Here is a 20296-nt window from a genome sequence, read left to right as displayed (position 1 = left end):
CTACACAACTGCATACAAATATCCATGCACAGGTTTAGAAAGCAAAGACCAAGCTGAAGTGAGCATAAAAAAAAACCCATTTGATTCTTGGCAACTGACGGACCCGACTTGACAATTTACAGCTTCATGACTTTAAAGTAGTGGAATATGCAAAATGATTGTTGGCATGATAACTGCCCAAAAATACAACATATAAATACCAAGAAAGAACAACTTTGGCTAAAATGTACATCTCTGTCATTACAGGTTACAATGGAGATCACCAAGAGAATGGACATTCTTTTATACCTGGCCTACACTATGGATGACAACTGGGGCATTTTATACCATACTATTTGCAATGAAAATGGAAATCCAGGGAAAAATGACCAAGGACCAAAACAATGGAACACCAGTACATATAATGAAGAAGAAAGGCATAGAACAATATAGTGTCATAAACCAACTTTGAAGGAACATTCGGGGGATTGGCTGAAACTGTTTGTTGTTTAGACAAAAAACTTCTATCTCAAATTAAAACTCATGGATGAAAATATTAGCTAATATATTATTCTAAAGTTCTTAAAAGAGTGAAGAAATGCTTTAATTGGATGAGATCAGCAATGGCATTGCTAAAGATTTTCATCTAGGACAGCCAGGTATAAACCAGATGCTGCCCCCTCCCTCCTGAAATTATTCCAATAATCCTGCCAAACTCCATCATAAATTATTTCTTTGTGTACCATTCCCAATCTTAAAATAGTCATAATAATAGACAAAATTGAATAGAGATACAAGGTGGATGAGGTTATATCTTTTATTAGGCCAATGTCTATTGGTGAGAGAGGCAAGCTTCCAAGCCACACAGAGCTCTTCTTCAGTGGGAAAGATACTCACATTTAGCCTCACAGTTAAATGGAAGGTGAAACAGATTGCTTTGCATAAGTAGTTAGCACATATTTTAAGGGACCACTCAAGGCAGAATGGCCCGTTAACAACTCTGCTCATAGGACAAAAAGAGGGGGTTAATGGGTTACAGTTGGTTGTTGTAATAAGCAATAAATCCAGTGTCTCTGTTTAATCCAGGATTTTTAGTGTCTAGCAGAGTTATGAATTTAAATTATGAAATGAACTCACACAGAAAGATGATAAAAGACCAAAACACCCTATCACCTGTTGGTGAACACTTTTCACAAAGCCATCACTCTATAACTGATCTATCAGTCCTCATCTTCAAAGGAAACCTGCACAACACTTTCAAAAGATGAGACTAGGACCTAAAATTCATAACTCTGCTAGACACCAAAAATCATTGACTAAACAGAGACACCGGATTTATGGCTTATTACAACAATCTGTAACCCACTAACCCCCTATTTTTGTCCTATGACTGCCCAAGTGTTAACGGGCCACACTACCTTGAATGGTACCTTAGAATACATGCTAACTACTTATTAAACAATCTGTTCCATCTTGCATTTACTTTGATGCTCAGAGTGTTTTTCCCAGTCCTGAAGAAAAGCTCTGCGTGGCTCAAAAGCTTGTTTCTCTCACCAACAGAAGTTGGTCCAATGAAAGACATTACCTCACCCACTTTGTCTCTCTAATATCCTGGGAACAACACACAGCTACAACTATCCTGCATACAATCTATGAATGCTCAGTTAAAAGGGGAAGATATAGACTTAGTACTTAAACTGATTAAATCTGCTAACCAGGTATACCTAGGAGTTCACATTTCATTCTTAGCAAACATATTAACCAGAACCATTTAATAGAAAGGCATTTCTTCAATATACATTTAATTAATCTTCATTTAATTTCTCTTATGTCCACATATATTAATTATTTATATTACAGTAGGACTCAGAAGCACCTATCAAATAAAAGTTTAAAGCAGAAATATTTTTTAAAGAAACCTTTTGGTACTTATCCATCATAGACAGAAAAATAAGCACAAGTTTAATTTAAATTAAAATCAAAAACAAAAATTTACAGGTAGTTTCTAATCTGGATTAGCCAAGTTAAATGATTCTCAGCATGTCTCAACATAAAGACCCACTGCCCCCAGTTACTGTTGAAGTAAGCTGTTGTCTTTGGGCCTTTCCACCCCTCAAACAGTTATACTGTGCATCACGAACATCCTAAACAGCAAATTACTTTTTGCCTATGAGAAAACAACTCTATAGTACAGAGACCATATAATTCAGTGTAATAGCTCTGATGAAGGTCATTACTGAAAATGCATTATAGACCAAACTGCAGAAGTCACGACTATGTTGCCAAACCCACAAAATCAAGACAGTTCAGAGAGAAGACAGCTATATTGTGCCTAGGCACTCACATACAAAAGTGGCTATGGATCAAAGAAATCCACAGCACTTAAGCATTGTTTTATTTAAAATAATTGTAAACTGTAGCCAAAATGAGAATCTGTCAGAGTTTTGCTACATGTTTTTGTAAGGCAAATTTAAACCCTAGAAATCTGGATTCATGAAATAGCAGCCACACTAACTATAGCCCAACAGTCCTTTAAAGAGGATTTTTAAGTTCTCAAATATCCAAAAATATTACTGATTCATCTTAAAACAGGGATTATTCTGCTTTAAAAACCCTGACTAAAACCAGATTCTGAGATTCTCCACGATAGAGATTTCATAGTAAAAGCGCTTTGCTCACTTCTTTACCAGATCATCTGAAGAGTTATAAAGCTTACAATAGCCACATTTTTAAATCTAGACAAGGAATTGAAACTTTAATTTATTGGGTGTTTTTGAGTTATCTACATGGCATAACCCTCAACTTCAAAACCAAAAACCCCTTTTTTCCCTTCTAGGACTGGTTTCTACAAGAAAACTTAATGACTACATGCTTACATGCAAACAATTATTTTGCTTAAAAACAATTTGAGTGCCATTTGTATGACTCTCAATTTAAGTTCAGACAGCTGTAAAATTGTATAAGATGATCTATACTGAAAGCACCAACAGAAACTGAAGTGACATTGCCTCCCTTTTTGATAATTTTGCTTTCATCTTGCTTCCGGATATAAAAAGTATTGCTACAGAGCCCGTGATTAATATGGGTGAAAAATTATGTATCCCTTATATCTCCAAATGTCTAGTGAAGAGATTGGGAAGAATAGTTCAAGACCATTTATTTGGTCTCAAACCACCCAGTGGTCATCCATTGGTCTACTATGGAAAATAGTTTGGACCCTCTTATGTTTAATTAAATCTTCATGCTTGTTGGTTTGACAACACATCCCCAAGAATCAGGATCATAAGCTCTTTTATGGCTTATCTTTGCCTTTTGAGTACTAATATCAGTGATTAACAGACAATTTAAACCCACTTACATCTTCTTATGAAAGTAGAATCCCCTGCTCTGGAGAAGCAACTATTGGGAAACATGCCCACTTTCACCATAGAAGCAGCCACTGGATAACTCCTCCTCTAGAAGCCTGAACATTGCATCACAGTACCAGATAAGCAACTTCCAAAGCTAAAAGACCCACTATAAACTAGACAAGAAATAACTCAAAACATTAATATACAGGAGCAGGTAATGCCCCAGATCAAAGAATTCTATTGTTATGAGAAAATACATTAATGGTCATTTCACATTGTTTATTCTCACATAAAGTGAATCCTCTGGTCCGGGGGGGAATAGTTATTAGGCCTCAGCAAGCAGACTACCAAAGAAAGAAGTGGTAAAGAAGACCTGAAGCACATGAGGAGGCAGTCAAGGAAGACAGGCAAACTAGAGAATCCTACAGCCAAATGCAGCATCTCAAGAAGGTGTCACATACACCATGCAGTGTTAGGTGAAGGAGTATATAGATTATTAGGTGGCCACTCCGCAGATCTTTCTACAGAATGCTCTATTCATTTCTGCTTAAGAGAAATAGACAAATCTTGTTGAATGTGCACTGAAAGAAGGATAAGGCTTTCCAGTCTTCCCGTAAGACTCCAGATGGCAGACCAGACTCATCTAGGAAGTGAAGATATTGGAGGCTTAGAGAAACTTGTTTTTACCAGCAAGGAAAACAAACAAGGCAACTGATTGCCTAAAGAACTTTGCCCTATCTTTGAGAATTTGATTGTTCTGCAGGTATCCAAATGATGATGTCTGAACTTTTCAAGGTTAAGTGAAACTATTTTAGGAAGGAACTCTGAAGTCATTTCAGGTACTACCTTTTGTGGAAAAGACTACCGGAATGGGATTTTGATGTACAAAGACATTCAGGTCAGTAACTTTCCTGGCTGAAAGAAAGCAATCAAAAGAGACAATTTTAACAGAGAAAATATGAGGATGAAGTAGCTATTTGCTGAAATAGCTCATCCATCCAATGGCCAGGCACAAGGTTAAACATCACTCTGCAACAGGAATTCTAATAAGAGAAGAGTTTGTTAACTGTTAATAGGGATTAACATAAAACACTGCATTCCTTTTCTAGAAATGACTATGGAAGATCTCAAAGCTGGTCTTTGACCTTGAAGAGTAATAGAGGCTCGGTTCTTGCTGATTCTGACAAACAAAAATCAGAGATAAAATTTAGTGGAGATAGAATGTATCCTCGATCTAATCAATTTCCTCAACTTAGAAAACCATCCCAATGCAATAACAAGAACTTTTTCTGCATTGCAGCAGGACCTTCAGCAAGTAAGACAATCCAAACTATTGGTGATCTATCCTCTCACAGTTCAAGTCTTTGGGGGAATGTGTCTGGGTCTTGGCTTTGGTGTTACTATGAGCCCTGCACTAGAAGAACTGAAAGGAAATTCCTCCTTTGTAGTCAAGGGCCAGAAGAAGGCTATCAAAAACACACTCACTATCTTACAATTCACCTGATGGCTCTCAAAATATGAAGCTGCAGAGGAAAGACATACATCAGACAGGCTGATCAATCAATTTGAGTACTGATGTGACAGAGAAGGAATTTCTGTTATATTTTGTATGAATATTGTGTGAGCCTCAATTTCTTCTATATGCTGCATTGTTATCTAAGTAAAGGGAAAAGATTGTTTACTCTCTGCAGAGACACAGAGATGCAGATGTGACAGACACCTTGCTGTCTGGAGCCTGGGCTTCATGTCCATGGGGAGTCCGAGAAGACAGCAACCCCTCCAATTGCCCAGACATTTGGTACCTAGCAACTAATGACCATGCTAGCCCACCTCTCCACAGAAGCCAGCGGTGTTTGCCTGGGAACAAGAACAAAGGACTGAGGAGGGGCCAGGTGAAGAGTTGTTAGGAGTGAGCTGCTGGAAGCTTGAGAGTCTCCTGAACTGGGATAAAGAGGAGTCAGAGGGCTCTGGGCTGACCAAGATGGACCATGCTATAACTTCCTGTTCTTTATGCTAACCAAGGACTGTCTACTCTGTGTTCCAGACATCTAATAAACCCTACTGCTTTTACACTGCTGGCTGAGAGTCATTACAGATACTGAAAGTGGGGGTGCATTGCTCCCTTTGGGTGTACAAGCCTCTCTAAGATATCCAACTCACGTGCACTCACTGAAAGGAGCTCATGGCGTGAATCAGGGGTAATGAAAGCTACAAGGTTCAGTCTAAGGAGGCGGTGAAGCCAAGGGGCTTACCCTAGTGAAAGAGTGAGACTCTAAGGGACGGGGTCTGGCACACTGAAGGGGTCCTCCCAGCTACTGTTCCAGAGTTGTTTCGGAGCACTGGCCCTGTGGATCTGTTTCTACCAGTGCAAAAATTTTTGGCTTATAATAAGCATGTCTATTTAGAGAGTGACAACAGGGAAGGACCTTGGGTGACCATTATGGCCATTTCCTGCAATATCCTGGACAAACCTTATTGAATTAAGTTTAAGTATTTTAGGAGTTCATTGTATTAAAAATGTAAATGTTTATGTTTTATTGTGGAATATTATGTAATGTTTCTACGGAGAGAGACCCAACTAATGTAAACCTTGGGAAGTGTTCTGAACTTTAAAAAGATATTATATGCCCTGTCACATGAAAACTAAGGGTCAGAGGCCAAAAATTTCCCTCTGTGAGATGGCTGCATGCACTGATCACAGAACCAGCAAATTGGAGGAGGCTGGAGTGTGCCAAATCTTTATCAGTGGCTGTTTTGGTGGTGACAGTGGTCATGATTACCCAACAGTTGTTTCCGTAAACCAGCTGATTCACTGTGAGATCAACACTATTAATATGAATATAGTATCTAAATTTTCTATCACTGAAAGTACTGAAATCTTAAATCCTTTCTTGTCAGGTTAATAATAAGCATAACAGTAGACTAATGAATAGCCTTCTGACACTGACTTTTCGAGTTATCTTTATGAATTGGATTTTTCCCCAATTATACATATATATCACATACAAAGAATATTAAAATATAAAGGTTGCAAAATCAGGCACTCAGGAGTTAGGAAATGCCAAAATTGCAATCTTTATTTGTGTGTATGTTATTATGATATTGTCTTTAATTGCTTTAAATAATCCCAAACTATTTTTTCCACAAGACCCTTGACTCCAGCTACCAGTTCCACCTATAACTACTGGTGACATTGTGACACAAAGACCCATTGGTGCCAATTGGCAAAAGGTTCACTGTTCTTTACAAGCAACTCCAGTCAAACTCATTACACCTAACACACTGCTTTCAGGGTATTTAGCCATAAAGTGTAGTATGTTAGGTCTCTACTGAAAGTTTGTAACTTATCAATACCAATCATTCCAAGATGTGTATACAGGTGATATTTAAGGAATAATGTAACTATATTGAAAATTATGCCCTTGTGGTCTTGAAGTGAATGAGAGTCACCAGGAAATAATATGTCTCGTAATTGTCCAGTCAAGATGGTGGGAGTTATAACCCCTTTGTGGCTAGCTGATTATGTAATGTATTGTTCAATTGTCTACCTCTGCACCAACTCAGAAAAGTCAATGGAAAACCATCAAAGACAAACTATAAACATTGAAACCTCTTGGAAGTGAAAAGGAATTATAAAAAAACTGATCCAGATATCACAGTGTAGAAAGAAACACACTGGATCCATTCACTGAGGAGGTACCTTGATGAGTGGGATGCTTAGGAAAGATGGAGTCTTAGCAAGTGCTGTGAAAGAGTGAACTTTGGGATCAGAATCCATGTTTTTAAGATAGGAAAGGTAATTATCAATAAGTGTAAGCCCTTGCTCACGTTTTATAATTTTGCTTTATTGTAACCATTGGTTTCTATCAGTCACACTTGCTTCTACTGAATCTCTAGGCTTTCTTAAATAAATTTCCTTTTGTTTTTCTATAATTGAACTCAAGTGCTGTGTGTGATACGAGAGCAGTGGTAAGGCAAAACTGATACACTGGGGTACACTGTTCTTTTGGGAACAGTGAATCTGGAATCTCTGTGGGTATCCAGTGATCGGGGGCTAGATACCACAGTGGGATACTTACAAGGGATTTAGAATCTGGGGTGCATCCAGTATCTATTGACTACCGGCAGGGCAAAGGCAGGACTGGTATAGCCCAGAGGAGAGTGGCTTGAGTGGCTGACAGGTTGGTTGTGTTACAGAGATAACACCCAGCTGGCACATGCAAGACTTCTTCATGCTGGAAGCAGGTGGCAAAAATGTGACTCACAGTCCTGGGTACCCCAAGAAATGTGACATATCTAAAGTATTACTCAAATGCAAAGAAGTGTCTGCTGAACAGAATCACTGTTAAACTTTAGAGGCTGGTTTCAATATATGAAATGCTTAGGTACCTTCTATATTACATACTATTGCTACTACTATCAATATTGTATGCCATAGGGTTTTTCACTTTCCAAGAACCTGTATCTCCATGTATTATTTATTCTGTACCTATTACCTAATCTTTCATTTTTGCAAAATCTTTTATAAATCTTTTTTTTACCTTTTTCTCATACAAAGGCTGGCATATGCTATACCAGCAGTAAAATTCCCCACTTTTGTACAATGAAAGTAGGGCATCAGGATGCTCACTTAGTCATGTAGCCAGATGCAACATCCATTTCAAAATTAGGATTTTGCAGTAGGAAGCTGGTGAAATATATGATGTAGTTTAGAAATTTGGCTTATCTGGGCTTCAGCAAAGGGCAGAACTCTGCATCTCTCTTTTTTAAGAAGAATCAGATTAAAATTAGTTGACATTATAATATATATTTTCATTGTGCCTTTCAGTCCAAGATCCTACTTCTAATGACTGAAGGAAAAAAAAAATCAAGGGAAAATATTTTACTACATTAGAAGATGCATTCCATATTGTGTGCTAACTACTCCGGCTGATGAGTGCAAAAATAATATTCACTTTAAATATTTTACTGCATTTTGCAGTTTTATGACATGCTTTGAGTGTGCTATAAAAATGGTAAGAGTGTACATATAGATAGTGGTTGCCATTAAAGAGTCAATAGTTATCAACAGTTACTATGTAGCAGTATCCAAGAAACCACCATACTTACTCTTCTCTTCCTAGAATAGGAACTGTGCTATCTGAGATACCATTATATGCCCCTTCTTTCCAGACTAGAAGACCTTTGTGTAGCTTGAAAGTTTGTCTTTTTCACCAACAGAAGTTGGTCCAGTAAAAAGATATTACCTCACCCACCTTCTCTCAAATATCCTGGGACCAACATGGCTTCAACAACAACACTGCAAATACCACCATATAGTAACTTTGGTAGCCATAAAAAATGCACCTATTATATATGTAAAATAAATTCTTGTAGTTCTGGGTGAAATTAACTATTGCAATGGAAGGTGACAGCCATTTAACATCCACTTTTTATACATCAATCATCAATTCAGGAGAGACCATTGAAACTACACAATGAAATTATAAGTACAATAGGCAGTACGTTATTATCCAATTGGAATATGGCAAAATATGTACTCTTGAGGGGGAAAAAAGTGCTGAGATCTTCAATTACTCCCGTTACATTGAGATGATAAATGTGTGCAATTATGTGTAAATAAATGTGAAGCAATTAAAGACTAAGCAAAAGATGTGAGATATAGCATCTATCCCAATATGATTCTGATTTGAGGATTATGATTAGACAGTTTACTAGAGAAAAATACTATTTAAAAGAAATTACAAAGCCATAGGGCTGCATACTATTATCTAGGGGTGAATCCTCCTGAAGTGTACAATAGTTTGGAAGCAATAATATCAAGAAATCAATACTGCATACTACCAAATCTAAACTACCACTCCATCTCCAACCTTTTTCACTAAATCAATAAGAAGCAATGATTAGACTCAATGGCACCTCACTTCCTACAGTAAATTGGGACCTCCATACTCAGTATTCAGACCAGGCAATAGCATGGAGATGGCTTTAATATCACAGATGGCAGTGATGGGTCCTAAAACTGTGGAACAATCTGCCAAACAAAATGATAGTGAGCCCTAATCTAATACTTTACAGAGCCCAATGAAAAACAAAATCATCAGCAGAACACTATTGGGCAATAACAGACAGTGAAGGTGAGGGAGAGAAAGGAAACAGAAAGAGTTAATAAAGAAGCGATCAAATACAAGAAATACAAGAATAATCCCAAAACAAGTTTCAGCAGCCAAATCCTAGGAAGGTATAAACAGACCATTTCAAAATGTTATGCTTTTCTTAATTTTTATGTCTATCAGCTAAATACCATAGTATTTATAGTACTATAGTATATTATAGTATTTAGAGGCCTCAAAATACTTAAGATAGATATGAATGTATGCAAGAAAATCTTTAAGCATTGTCCAACAAGTTTTTCTATACAATTGTTGATTTGGTTCCATGAATGAGGACTGTGCAGTATTCTTTTTTTCAGTCAGTCACATAGGTAGCATATGACATTTTCCACACCACATAGCGTTAGCATGTCCCCAGTTGAATTTCTCCCTTTGGTCTGAAAAAAACAAAAAACAAACCAAAACCCACAACTAAGGTTAAAAAGTTTGACACACCTATGATGTTTTGAACAAACCAAATCAAAATCTTCTCCAAACAATATTCCTGGACAGGCATTTGTAATGATAGAATGAAGAAGCAGAACACAATTAGCAGGGTAAGAGAAAATGTTTCTGAAACTAATCGCCAACAGGGCAAAAGTGGTGCTCCCCAAATCTCACTACTGGGAAACAGACAAATGAACACAAAGAAGAGAGCATGACAAACAAGGAAGATGAATAGCTAGCATATTATGGCCCTAAGCACATTACAGCTAAATGCTGTGCCCGTCAATGCAATATTTATCCTACAATCTATAGCAAAAGTGTTCAAAAAGTGCTATGCACCAATCTTCTGCAGTAGCCTCTTCCCTCTCAGCCCTGGAAGTAACAAGGCCCAAGTGGTGTGTGCTCATAGATGTCTATGGGCGAAGAATTTCTGGGTATCCTATAAGCTTCCTTAATGCATTAATAAGTTACACTGTCCATCACACTAATTGGTCCTTCTATTTTAGCAGATGACGAAAGTGTTAGTTTTTCTATATTTATAAAATTCTATAATCTATTCAATAATTCAGTCAAACATTTGATAGCCTATTCAGTAATTCATACATTCATTTATTCAGAAAGAATATAACTCCTTTTACAGACTCAGTGCTCTGCAATCACAGCTAACTGATAGATAGTTGCCCTCTTACAGTTTGTTGAGTAGAATCTTAAGCCACAACCTTAGTAAATAGGTTTATGATGTTAGGGGTGAGGCTGTTATTTACAAAGTTCCTGTAAGCTCACCACATTTCTTTTGGCTGCTCTGGCCAGACAGGAGGAAGGGATGGGGAAAGGGCACTTAGCACTGTTTATTGTAAATAGCACTTCATCTGATACACACTAAGTCTGTTTTGTAGTTATTGACATAAGACTTCCAGAAGGGGCTTCTCTAACCACGAAAAGAGAGCTAAAACTGATTGCATACCCTTCCTGATTTCTCTGAAAACTGAAAAGATTTGTACTTCTATACTGCAAAATTGAGGGGTTCAAGCAATCTGATAGAAAAATTAGGCTTGTGACTCTTACTGCAGGAACATATCTATTATGCAAATGTTGACCACTTCATCTGTAAGTCTGGTGCAGAGATAAATAGCCTTGCATTCTTGAGGGCATAGCCCAACACAACCATCCATGTGTCTGGATACTATAAAGGGAAGAACCATTATTCTTAATTTAAATAAAAAATACTACCATCATCATCCTGCTGCAAATGTATCAGTGGTCAGAGCCACAAAGCCAAGCAGATCCAGTCAGAACTTCTCCAAAATAGTTACTGAGATTGAAGGAATCCTGATCCCTATTATTTAAATTACTAAAGAGGGAAATAATATTTATAGTTTTCTTTAGATAAATTTAGATACTTTCTCCACAAGTTTCTACCTCTTTGAATGTGTCATCCATTAGATGACAGCAAAAGACTCATAAGAACAAGAGTTAATATATGAGGTGTAAAAATATGTCGCACTGAGAAAGCTTTCAATTATTTTTCAAATTGATTGGATAGATATAATCAAAGGATCACAAAACAAAGTCTCTTGAGTTCTGAATTTTAAGTAAATTGCTAATATTGGGTCTGTGTAAGGAAAGATAAGAGCTTTCTAAATTTATTAGGAAGAAAAAAAAAAGTCTCAGTGTTCCTTTTTACTGAACAACTGTTTTGAATGTGAAACCTTGCACACCAATTCCATTGTATTTTGTACAATGAATTAGACAGGGAGAAACACTTTTGTTCTGTTTCCCAAAGAAAAGGGGGAACCATCCTTCCTTTACTCCTTTTTGGGGCTGGACTGGAAAGATGATGGTAATTTGGGGAGTTATAAAAGGTTAGAGAGAAACTCATTTGATTCACTTTTGAGATTCTGAAACAATCTTCACTATCTGCAATGTAACTTCCTAAGAAGTGAAATTGTCTGCAAAATCAAACTTTTTCCTATTATTAAGGGGAGTGGTAAGAAATCAAGAAAAGTTTCTAAAGACAATTTTGAATAGACGCTCTGGCACTGGAGGAAGACTAGATGGGTTTTTCCTTAGAACCTTTTGTGACGTGATTTATTTTGGGGATTGCATTGACCAATGCACTCCAATATAAACACAACACAGCCATGTGATCACTTTTCAGTGATCAGAAATTCCCTTAACCTCTTTCTTTTCTTATTTCACATTAAGAGAGATCTTTGTTCTTGCTCTCCATTTCTGTTTCTTGCAGAGGGCCTGATGAATGAGAAACTAACTGTATTAGATTAAATCCATCCCACTTAGGTTCAAGATATGGATAACCGGAACTGTCTATATGACTGATATGACTGCTGATTCCTTCTTCCCTCACTCCAGCAGTGGGAAGAGCAAGAAGAGTAGTTATTCAGAAAAGGATCAGGCAATGAAAAAGATTAGAATAATATATTGCTGTTCTGTGAGCTTCTGTTTTTCCACTCTGCTGCAGTGTAAGTATATATATATATTCATGCAATATAAAAAAAGTCTCACACAAGGAACTTTCATGCCATGTGGTTTCTTGAGTAGAAGCAGTAAACAAACTAGTAAAACAATGAAAGAAGAGATGGTGCTAACAAAAAGGCACCCAAAAAGTCATTAGCTTTCTTTTTTGTTTTTAAATTGATTTATTTTGCCACATGTTGACAACAGCAGAAGGTAGGAACACACTCGAACCTGCAACAACAACAGTCAGATCACAACATAGTGATTTATCATGACTCCATTACTTCAATGAAGAAGAAACTTTAGATGGGTTTCTTGTCTGCCAAGAGGGCAATAGAAAAGGCTATCTTAAAAAGGCAGACAAATTAATTAAGAATACAGCAGAAGTTACAAGGATTCTCAACTTGCAAGAAAATTAAGATAAACTTTACTGTCAAATAATTTAGGCTCTGAGTTTTACCCATGTAACAAAAGCTATAATACTAGGTACAAAGTGTGATCTGGATGTGAATTTTTAAAGCTAAAAGAACTCCATCACTTTCTTACTGAGAAACTTAAACAACAGCCAGTACTTATACAGAACAAATAATGCTTTTCATATTGCTGCTCAACTCAGATCAATTCCATGAGTTGTGCAGACATAACTAATATTGTTGTAAAAAAAAAAATTAACAAAATTTAGCCATGTTGGCTTGCTTGCCATAAGAAAAAAAGCTTGTCAAATGGAAAATTAGAGAGAGAAAATTATTTTCAAGCTTTTAAAAGGGTTTTTATAAACAAGTTCAGACATATATAAAAACAAAGTTACTTATAGCCTCGATTTAAATTATTTCCAATTGTTGCAAACTAACAGTGTTGCAATGATAGAAGTTTCCACCAGGGACCAAAGACTGTTTCTGCCAACAAAGATCAAGATAGTTTTGACAGATATTTGAAGCAAAGTGACACAAAAAGGAAGGAAACTATGGAATCTTTAAAAAATGTATTAAGTCTTTCAAACCATGATTTCTTAATATTTTACCATTTAGTTCTTATGTTCAACTGCTTCAGTCTGGCAAAGGGCATGTTGATTAAAATGATCAGTCCTAGGCAAGTCATAAAGAATGAGCACTGTAAACTATGGTAAATGACCATATATTAGTTTAAAACTGTACAGGCTGAGAAACCAATCTAATGCTTTTTAAGCTGTTTGGTGAATACTCTTTGAAAATAAAATTATCCTGTATACTTTTATATCCTGTCTAAGATCAATTTACATAGGACTGTATGATGTACAAAGATATATGGATGAGCACCATCCCTCTTTCTTCCCTCATTGTACTGAATCATAGATTTAAAGTGCACCTAACCTAAGGGACAGCTTTAACACTTTAGAACTTCAGTTCAGTTTGTCCGCCATACCCATTCCGTATGATCAAGTAACAGAAGGTACCAAAGAACATGCTTAAGTGTTTGCAAGTCTGAACTATAAGCATTTGAGCATACACATTGACTTTAAAGTGTTAACTATTTAAAATTAAATACATGCATAACTATTTGTGAAATCAGGGCCAAGAATCAGTAATCCAGTGTAATCAATGAGCAAAAATTGAGAATGCCAGAAGTTGTGAAATTTACAAATTTAGTTCAGGTGGTGGGGAGAGTGTTTGAGGGGGGAGAGGAGAAGGGGTTGGTTTTTTTTCCTCCTTTCTTTCTCTCTCTCTCTCTCTTTTTTTTTTATAGCCTGCAACAAATTTACTAGAGCAAGGAGCCTCAGCCAACTAATCTGAACAAATGAACTAAAAAAAATACACAAGTTTTAAATTAAAAAAAAAAAAAGAGAGAAGGCTTTATTATTACAGAGCTATTTGGAATTGAGGAATTACCCCATTTGTGCATGTTATAACTTTATTTTAAAAGCAGATTTCCAAGCACTGACTAATTATTGGATTTTTAGAGAAACTTCCAAATCCCAACCTCACAATTTCTCTCGCAAATCCAAATTTCAAAGTTAGGATTAAAAATCCTGATTGTATATACACCATCATTTTACCTGGGCTGCTTACTGATGTGTCATTAAACCACTAATGATTGGAAATTTAAATTTTGGATGCCATACCAGTTGCAAATAAAAAAAACTTTCAGATGAACCATGAACATGAAGTCACAAGAGCTCACACTAGTGAGATGCCACCAGAGCCTTTTCACCCAGTGTTGTCAATAAATAATTATAATACCTCAAAAACACATTACAAAAACACATTACAAAGTATAATTCAGGTGTGCTGGAACAATTTGTGTAGTGAGAGTACTGAGAGCCATTGAACCAAACTGTAAATCCTGTATATGATAGAAACCACCTCAAGCCAAGGGATGCAATAGCACCCCCCAGATCCAGCACCAATGGTATCATTATCCCCATTTTCAGAAACAAAAACTGAGGCACAGATACGTGATGAGATTTACCCAAGGTCACTCAACAGGCCAATGCCAGAGCAAGGAAGAGAATTCTTGCCTCCTCAATCCCAGTCTATTGCTCTGTCTACTAGGATGTACTGCCTCCCATACTTGACATATGTCAGATATGTACTTAGTATTGTAAAAAAAATAGCCTCTACACTGAACACAGCAATATAATTAAATGTGAATTGAAGGTACAAATAATTACGTATGTCGACTCATTTGTATTTGAAATTCATTTAACTCCTGGAACAAATAATCAACTTCTACATAAAATTAGCATCTTTTATGTAAAATAAAAAATGCTGTCTACAGTAAATAAATAGGACATTAAATTTAAAAATAGTACAATAGTAATGATACTATATCACCCAGGGTTCTTTTTGGTTTTGGTTTTACTCCCACCCCTCAAAAAAAAAACAAACAAACAAACAAACAAAAACAAAAAAAACACCTACAAGTTGAAAAATACTGGTTCCTAAAAACAAAGCATGTAGAGCATAATGCAACTAATGGTATTTCTTAAATATTTTCTGTGCAACTGCGTAACTGTTAAGTGTTATTTTTGTATTGTAATACATAGTTTCGGTAATGTAATGCCACTAATTTGTAAATATATTTTAATAATTCTGACACTAAATCTAAATAACTTTCCAATCTAAGAAGTTCAATTTCATGCATTTTCACTTAATGCTGTTTCATCAAAATAAAGCAGGGCTTTCTAACCACAGATTTCATAACAGATACCAGGAGCTGGGAGGGGAAAGAGTGGGATTATGTCCTGATATAGGAGACTGAGAGAGTCCCATTAATAACATTTAAGGTGCTTATAAGGGTTGCTATAGACAAAAGTCCAGGATGGACTATGCTGAACAACTAGTTCTACTGTGTACTTTAAAAAGTCAAATCTTCATTAAAAAGTATACATCTATTTTTACAAAAAATATTTGTATTTGTAGTAGTAATACTTTCCCCAAACTTTATCACAATAGCTTTAAATTTTTCTTTTAAATGTTAATACAACTCATAAGGTTTTCCCCTTAGACATCTCTTTGTGATTTTTACAGCCACAGTAGGGCTATGTGATGCCATTTAACCATAATAGAAACTAAGCCTGGCCTCCTCCTTTCTTTGCTCTCTTTCCATATTTCACATAGCTAATCAGTACCCAGTATCTCCATTTAGGCTCTCTTTTTTGTCCCATTTCTTCCAAGAGTCAGTAACTTTTCTCCAAATAAATAAGGATGATGTTCCTGTCCATATCACCCTATGACATGATCAACTTCATCAACTGAAACATTTTTCCAAAAATTTTAACATAGCACTTTAACTTCTTCTGAGTTAACGCAGGACTAGGAATATGGTCAAAATCTGTCAGGCTGTAGTCTTAATTCCCACAATAATGACTGGCCAGAATATTAAATTTCTGGTTTTATTTAAACTTCTTTCTCCAAGTAGGCCATTTTCCATTTGATATGGTTAAAATTAAAGAAAGCAATCAAAAATGTTTATAAAAGTATCATATTCATGTTTTAAAATAGGCAAGCTGTTCAAAGCTTTATTTTCAGACAAGAAAGAAAAAGTGCTTTATTTCAGAAAAAACTAACATAAAAGGTGAATGGAATGCATAGAATGACAGGCTTTACCCATGTTGTCACTTGGTAGCATTAAAAAAAAAATCTATGCCAGGTTTTTTATTTGTTTTGCTTTTGTGGGGGGAGAAAGATTCTTCATTATTATTTAACACGTAAAAGATTGATTCCATTCACTTATGTGAACACACAAAAATTAGCTGGTGATCATTTAAAACCTACAGGAAAGATCCATTTCTAGAACAACTATACACTATAACAGAACGTTTACCTCAATGGTGCCCCTACTCTAAAAAAATCTCTTCAGTGTTATTTTCCAGAGTAAGGCTACAGGTCTGCTCAAAAATTCTCAAGATTTTGTAATCCTTTTCTCTTTAATCTCCAGTCTATGAAGAGAGATGATGAGATCCACATAAGCATGGTATGCTAGGATTTAAGTAACTTTACATCCCCCATAGTTACCACATCTGATTTAGACCGTGGCTCCAGACACTGAATCATTTTGTCCTGTAAGATTTAAGATTTTATATTTGTATGTCTTGATACATTCAACAAGCTTGCAATCTTATAAGCAAATTGTTTTAATGTGGTTAATAGATAAATTACATATCAATGTAATATATGTGACATTAAGATGACATATCATCCATCTCTGCCGGTTATTTCAGGGGAGGGGGAGGAGAGAGAGAGTGTGTTTTCCAGGTTCATCAGAGGCTAAAATGTTTAAATGTGTTAATATTAATTTTGTATAAAAGATTTTTCCTACTACCACCATTCTATGAGTATTTCTAAAGCAATTCCTTGTTACTGTTTTCATTAGTCTGTTTAAACTATTCTATTATACTTTTCATGGTAACCAATTTTATTTGACTTAACAGAAGCTGTTCAAATATTTAAAGGCACTCCGTGATGGCAGGAGTTTATCTCGGAGCATACATGTTGTGTCACATATATTCCTTTCCTCGCTCTTATTTTTATCTTTTCCCCCAGAAATAGTAATAAACAAAAAGGATACTAACTGAACATATTGTATCAGGAACATGTTCGCTTCATCTGCTTATGTTAATATTCAAGTTACAATGGGCACATTTAGAAATTACAAGCTCGGTAGTTAAAACAGATGCTTCTGACGTTCCTTCATATGTACTGTGTCCCTCTGCCAATACCGTCAAGCGCAACGCAAGAACTAAAGTATAAACATCTGCAACACCTCTCTGTTTTGTTAACATTCTTTCACACATTTTACTGCTAACTCCAAAAAAGGCGGATCGACGATGTAAAAACAGTGAAATTGGAAACATCTGTGAGATAGCTACGGAAAACGGAATGAAACATAAATAAACAAAAACATGGCGAAAGTGGCCTGGGGTTGTTACACTGTCAGATCATTTTTCCAAGCCCAACATCAAGGCTTTTGTTACAACCAAAGCGGTCATTTGCATGGAGAACCAACAGGGTTTCTTCTTCTTCAGCGTTTCCCAGATCGTAACACACACTCTCTCTTTTCCATACACACACAGGCAAATCTTCCCCATTGCAAACAAACAATACAGCTAAACACACACATTTTCGCAACAGCGGAATCTAGGGATTACCAACAACACTCTGCATACTTAATAGTTGGGTGCTGAGACGTAATTTAGCTATAAAAATAACAGACAAACCTTTGGAGCGCTGCCCCAGGCGGAGTTCCTCTCCCTCTCCCTCTGCTCTGCTGTTACTGACAAGATCAGGCTGAGATTAACAAGTCCATGCTACTCCAACAACCTTACTCCTCAGGTTATTCCACGCACTTTATGTGCTTTAAATAATATAAAACTTTTCAGAAAGTTAAAAAATATTTAATTCAAAAGAAACAGAGCACAGTAATAGGAAAGCAGAAAACATTGTCCTGGTAATTATTACAGAAGCACGAAGGGCACTGCTCTATAGTTTAGCCATGTCAGCACTTTCATTCTAAACCCCTATTTTCAGGGGGTTAAAAACTAACGACAGTAAAATATTGCTCCTAGCTAAAATAGGTGATTTCTTCCTCTTTTTTTTAATATTATTAAAACATCCATTTAGACTATTCAAAAAGTTTTAGGGGCACAAAAGTACACCCATTTTAACAGCTCAGGAAGCCTTATTTGCACTTTCCCTATATATATATATATATATATATATATATATATATATATATAAAAAACATTCATTTTACAAATAAAATTTCACAGACCTTTGTTTGACAAAGTGAACCTGGCCCTTTACTTTTTATTAAAAAAGTTAATATTTGTTAATATTTGAAAATGGGTAGTCTGAATACATAGAAACTTTTAAATAACTTTTAAATGAATTTATTGCTCTTGCTGGTACTATATGGATAGTCCTGGATATATTAAATTGTCTAGTCAAAGAGCTGGTCAGCACAGACAGTGGCCCTTGCCAATGTGTGTCAACTCTAATCCTCTAAGGCAGCTTTGTAAAATTCTTCACACCACTTGCTGGAAGCAAATAATTTTTCTGACAGGCAAATAAAATGTCCTCATCATCATGGTAAGGTAGCTGAACATAATTTTTGTTTGCTCTGCAATGGCTACTTTATAATGCTGCTGTATGGGGTGACAAAGCAAGCCAGTCTGTATTCTTATTCAATTTTTGACCAATCAGAATCAGCAACTTAACTGGTGTTGGTTTTTATGGTGTGGATAATTGACTCATAATAATTGGACTAAGATGGACAACTTATTTCACATAGATGACTAAATAGCCAGCACATAGTTGCAACTGTATAGCTTTTGCTTTTAATATATATCTTTATTAGGATTCTCCATCCTATATACACACATAACCAAAGAACAACAGTAATTTCATAGTTACAAGTCAACTGCTAGCATATCAAAGCATTTAATTCTATTCAGATACTAGAACATTTTTTGTAAAACTTATACATTTATAGATTGACAGGTCAAAGTAAAAAACCATGTCAAGGAAACCAAAGTGTACACTCCATTATCCTTCAATTCAATGGAATGCATATAGACCAGTACAGCCCTCAGCTCACAAATGCAGAAACTTAGAATTTGAATGGCTTAGTGATATTCTATCTTAGTGCTTTCTACCAGCCCCTTATTTAGAAGCATTACTTTTCATTTTAGAATCCCCTTCATATCAGAAGATACATTACAGAAATAAGTATATGGCCAAAGGCTGCCAGTCCATTCCATGGGGCTCTATTCTCCTATTAATATGCAGAGTCAGTGAACTCAAATCTATTCAAACACCACTTTTAGAAGTCCAAGGAGAAGTAGGAGGGTCATTTTTTCTCCCAAATATTATTCCTCCCAACTTCCCAAAAACATAATGATTGTTTGAATATACACCAAGAAATATTTGAGATCCATGTAGTCCATCCTGCCTCTCCTCCATCACACAGAAACACTCTCTCACCACATAATTGTTGTATATAGCAAGCCACTCTAATATGGACCATGTCTCCATGTTATGTATAACACTGTTATTATTAAATTTCCACCCTAGAAAAAATAGATCTCCCATTCAGCAGAGATTAAACCAACGGGGTGGTCATAAATACACATTTAAAAGCATATAATTATTTGTAAACAGAGTAAAAGTGATGCTTCTGTTTTAGTCTACTAAGTAATGTAGGGTATTTACTCTTTTAAAATGTATAGTCAAAGTGATTAAATAGTTGGATGTGACGCTCACTAATTACAACTAATTGTTCATTCCTATTAATAAACTATTTTAAAAGAATGAATATTAATAGGCTGTGACTCAAAACCTGGAAATACAAAATATAAATTCAAAATAAAAAATTGAATCTGATATTTCTCCTTCTTTATTTCACCCAGCTGGGCGA

At 35.9% G+C, this 20296-nt stretch overlaps 1 protein-coding gene across 4 annotated transcripts in view; it reads right to left on the bottom strand.

The window, feature by feature from the left end:
• CTBP1 (C-terminal binding protein 1) overlaps window positions 1-20296 on the bottom strand; it is a 385409-nt gene that overhangs the window by 361773 nt on the left and 3340 nt on the right. Inside the window, exon 1 of one of the 4 annotated variants that reach the window (XM_067567701.1) lies at window positions 18099-18186. The exons of the other annotated variants lie outside the window; for them this stretch is intronic. The gene's annotated coding sequence lies outside the window, so the exon portion shown is untranslated. Of the gene's footprint in view, window positions 1-18098; window positions 18187-20296 lie in introns of those variants that run through there. 4 annotated transcript variants of the gene reach the window in all.

The sequence above is a fragment of the Emydura macquarii genome, unplaced genomic scaffold, assembly GCF_026122565.2.
Source record: "Emydura macquarii macquarii isolate MOO-44397 ecotype Brisbane River unplaced genomic scaffold, CSIRO-AGI_Emac_v2 contig_2795, whole genome shotgun sequence".
NCBI classification, from domain to species: domain Eukaryota; kingdom Metazoa; phylum Chordata; order Testudines; family Chelidae; genus Emydura; species Emydura macquarii.
The sequence above is the reverse complement of the archived record's forward strand: the minus strand, read 5'-3'. Positions and strand labels throughout refer to the sequence as shown.